This window comes from Oncorhynchus nerka, unplaced genomic scaffold (assembly GCF_034236695.1).
Source record: "Oncorhynchus nerka isolate Pitt River unplaced genomic scaffold, Oner_Uvic_2.0 unplaced_scaffold_1690, whole genome shotgun sequence".
NCBI classification, from domain to species: Eukaryota; Metazoa; Chordata; class Actinopteri; order Salmoniformes; family Salmonidae; genus Oncorhynchus; species Oncorhynchus nerka.
This window is the reverse complement of record NW_027039627.1, coordinates 11,818-15,884: the sequence shown is the minus strand read 5'-3', so window position 1 is coordinate 15,884 and position 4,067 is coordinate 11,818. Positions and strand designations below refer to the sequence as shown.

At 44.1% G+C, this 4,067-nt stretch overlaps 1 long non-coding RNA gene and 1 other non-coding gene across 2 annotated transcripts; both read right to left on the bottom strand.

Annotated features, from left to right (window-relative positions):
* Positions 1-512: 512 nt before the first annotated feature.
* LOC135568114 (uncharacterized) lies at positions 513-2,368 on the bottom strand. Its single transcript, XR_010462506.1, has 3 exons — positions 2,124-2,368; positions 849-956; positions 513-748 (listed from the first exon to the last, which is right to left on the bottom strand). It is a non-coding gene; the product is annotated as an uncharacterized LOC135568114 (long non-coding RNA).
* A 1,332-nt stretch (positions 2,369-3,700) lies between these two features.
* On the bottom strand, positions 3,701-3,772 carry trnae-cuc (transfer RNA glutamic acid (anticodon CUC)). Its single transcript has one exon. It is a non-coding gene; the product is annotated as a tRNA-Glu (tRNA).
* Between the last annotated feature and the right edge of the window lie 295 nt (positions 3,773-4,067).

Sequence of the window (4,067 nt, the reverse complement as noted above, 5' to 3'; positions counted from 1 at the left end):
TGCGCGATTTTTAACAAAATGTTCAAAAAAGTAGAGGGTAGGAGCAACTAGTTAAAAACAGGTCTCTTGAGTGTTTCATTCGGAATGCTCGGGGCGCCGGAATCCCCCAGCTCTAGATTTATGTGGTCGTCTGTGCCGTTTTTCGCAGGTGCGGAGTCTGAATGAAAATAATACATACATAATTACGTTATTAGATATAAAAATATATATGTTAGCTACATACAAATGTCAAATACCTTTCCGTTATAATAATATATATTAACAGTACATAGTTAAAATACCTCAGCTTTTTTGGCGCTTGTTGTGACGAATCGCCGAAACCGGGGGTGTGTGACTTTTTCCCTCTAGCGTTCCAGATTCTGCTGGGTCTGTCTCCGGGCAGTCTGAAAAAACATTATTTGTCCTTGTTTTAACATAGGCTATCAACAGATCTATAACTAATAAAAAGGCTGATAACTAATAACAAAACTGTATAATGGGCCCATACCTTGTCCCTGGAGCGCCAGCTCGTGAAGCAGCAAGTTCCCGGCCCAACAGTAGTTTTCGGGTGGGCTTGATTCTGAGCAGTGTACTTGGGCCACAGTTGATCGTTGCCTGTTGGGGTCTGGAATATGTCGGGAGGGGGTCGATGTTCCCTGGATTCGCTGTGAGTTTGAAAAAGCGCTCGTACAGAACGGTAGAATTGCATCAAAGTCCTGCGTGTCAGCTGTCCATAACGCATCCTTTATCATAAAGGGCTGTATGTCGGCTGTAAATACATAAAATAGTTTAAAAAAATAGTACAACCTATTTTTAAAATGTTTATATATAAATATTTCTTGGGTATGTGTTTAATTATAAGGACTTACAACGAAAAAAGGCCGTTGGTGATTGTCTGCCAGACTTTTGCTCCTGCGAACCCCCATCATGTTCCAGATCAGGTAAATCGCGTAAAAGCTGCGTAAATGTCGGGGATCCTAGATTCCATTAGACAATGTTAACAGTTATACGCTCTATCTACACTTAAACATTTTTTTTTTTAACCTATATTGGGATTTTGGCCTGAAATACCCAAATAACTAGGGTTTAATATTCCAATAATATTCAAACAAATCTTAAAATATGTTTTTTTCATTTACTCACCTCCAGAAATATCCATTATGCGAGATTCCCTTATTCCGAATATTATTATTATTATTTTAATCTTTCCGTGCAGCTCAATATTCGGGCCTTTATGTTTGCGCTAAAGCAATGCTGACAACGTTAAAAAATAGTTCTGTCCCTAACTATCTAAAAGTTCGGAATGAGTTTTTTTGAGAGATGTATGCTACACCCCAACCCCATGTATGTCTGGTTTAGAGAACACAGGCTGTGAATTCAAACAACAGGAGGGGATGTCGTGACATTCTGTCTGCAAACGGGGTGTGTGGGGGCCGCAGATTAGAGATATCTATGTTTAACCCCCGCTGTTCGGCTAATATCTCGACATGCCTTATGCATGATAGTGCACACCTTGGTTTCAAACGGTTCTCTACAGATAAGAGTTTTGGGACCCCCCCAACCTTAGGATTTATGTTACACACACAACCATCCACACACACACACACACACACACACACACACACACACACACACACGCCTGTTGCTCCGCCTCAAGACCCCTCCCCACACACACACAAACACTCTGATTCTATTTTACTTCGCGACAGAGCAGGAAGACGTTGTTAAATAGGTTTTTCCCATAGTTAAAGGGTGAGATACCGTTTTTAAATATTCATTTTATTGAATTCCAAAATATTTCGTACAACCTTTAAGACATGTTTGAATTAAGTAACCCATTTGAATAATATTTAAACATGCAGCACACGTGTTTTATGTAAAAATAAAAAAAACCTTGGATGCAGGTCTTTGTACATTATTACAAACTTTAATAAAACGTAATGTTCATAACATACCCAATGTAGGAATAGACTATAAAATAATACATGTTTTTTTTTCAGATCTTACAGTTGTCTGCGCCAGACCCTAGCTTGAGAGAAAAGAGCACTACCCCTTAGTTAAATGGGGGGGTATACATTTTCAAAAATTAACACCTACATTTTAACACACGTTATAATTCAACATTTATTTTAACTATTTCTTACAGATATATGGGGTCCTGTTAGCCCTGAACATTATCCGTTTCCAATTCCCCATCACAAAGTATTTTCCGCGCTCCGTCGAAGCTCTGTCCACTTTCCTGCCAGGGAAAGATCCGCCTTCGAACTTGTTGTTGTTGTTCCGGGGTATGTCTCAACGATAACCTAGGCCATCGCCGTAATTGTTCACGATTTTCGAAAAGACTGTCCAGCTTATTCATCAGGGTTCGGAAAATGTGGTAATCGCGCCATTTAAACCTACAGGAACGGGCCACCGCCTTGATGTTAGTTGAGAACGACAGGGTGTTGTCCATGATCTCGCCATCACGGTTGACAACTCCATTGTGTCCTCCTCCCAGAGCGCTAAGAACCTTGGCGTGATCCTGGACAACACCCTGTCGTTCTCAACTAACATCAAGGCGGTGGCCCGTTCCTGTAGGTTCATGCTCTACAACATCCGCAGAGTACGACCCTGCCTCACACAGGAAGCGGCGCAGGTCCTAATCCAGGCACTTGTCATCTCCCGTCGGATTACTGCAACTCGCTGTTGGCTGGGCTCCCTGCCTGTGCCATTAAACCCCTACAACTCATCCAGAACGCCGCAGCCCGTCTGGTGTTCAACCTTCCCAAGTTCTCTCACGTCACCCCGCTCCTCCGCTCCCTCCACTGGCTTCCAGTTGAAGCTCGCATCCGCTACAAGACCATGGTGCTTGCCTACGGAGCTGTGAGGGGAACGGCACCTCAGTACCTCCAGGCTCTGATCAGGCCCTACACCCAAACAAGGGCACTGCGTTCATCCACCTCTGGCCTGCTCGCCTCCCTACCACTGAGGAAGTACAGTTCCCGCTCAGCCCAGTCAAAACTGTTCGCTGCTCTGGCCCCCCAATGGTGGAACAAACTCCCTCACGACGCCAGGACAGCGGAGTCAATCACCACCTTCCGGAGACACCTGAAACCCCACCTCTTTAAGGAATACCTAGGATAGGATAAAGTAATCCTTCTCCCCCCCCCCTTAAAAGATTTAGATGCACTATTGTAAAGTGGCTGTTCCACTGGATGTCATAAGGTGAACGCACCAATTTGTAAGTGGCTCTGGATAAGAGCGTCTGCTAAATGACTTAAATGTAAATGTATTGTAAATGTTGTGAAGATGCTGGAGGAAACAGGTACAAAATGGTCTATATCCACAGGCAAACGAGTCCTATATCGACATACCCCGAGAGGCCGCTCAGCAAGGAAGAAGCTACTGCTCCAAAACCGCCACAAAAAAGCCATACTACAGTTTGGGGACAAAGATCCTAGTTTTTGGAGAAATGTCCTCTGGTCTGATGAAACAAAAATCGAACTGTTTGGCAATAATGACCATTGTTATGTTTGGAGGGAAAAGGGGGAGGATTTCAAGCCGAAGAAGACCATCATATTGTGGGGGTGCTTTGCTGCAGGAGGGTCTGGTGCACCACTAGAACACCTGGGAAGGACAGTGCAGGGCAAATCGGTTTGCAATTTGAAGTGGTACATATGTGCGACAACCTACTAAACTCGGGTTGCACAGGTTGCACAAGTAAACAAGGAGCATAGACTATTTCCCTGACCGGGAATCGAACCCGGGCCGCGGCGGTGAGAGCGCCGAATCCTAACCACTAGACCACCAGGGAAGGGTACTACAGTGCAAATCGGTTCCCAGTGTGAGCTGGTACATATGTGCGATAACCTTCTATATTCATTGTGACAGGTTGCATAAGTAAACATGTAGCAAAAGAGTAGTTCTGGCGCTAGGGGTTATTTTAAATCAGTTTTATTCAAAAGTTTCCAGGGGGGACCGACTCATTTCTGCTGCTAGAATTTCTTGGAACCCCAATTTTTTCCCCAATAATTTATTGCGGCCCCATCCCACCCCACTGGGGTCACGACCCCAACTTTGACTACCACTATTTTAATGGGTTGATATGG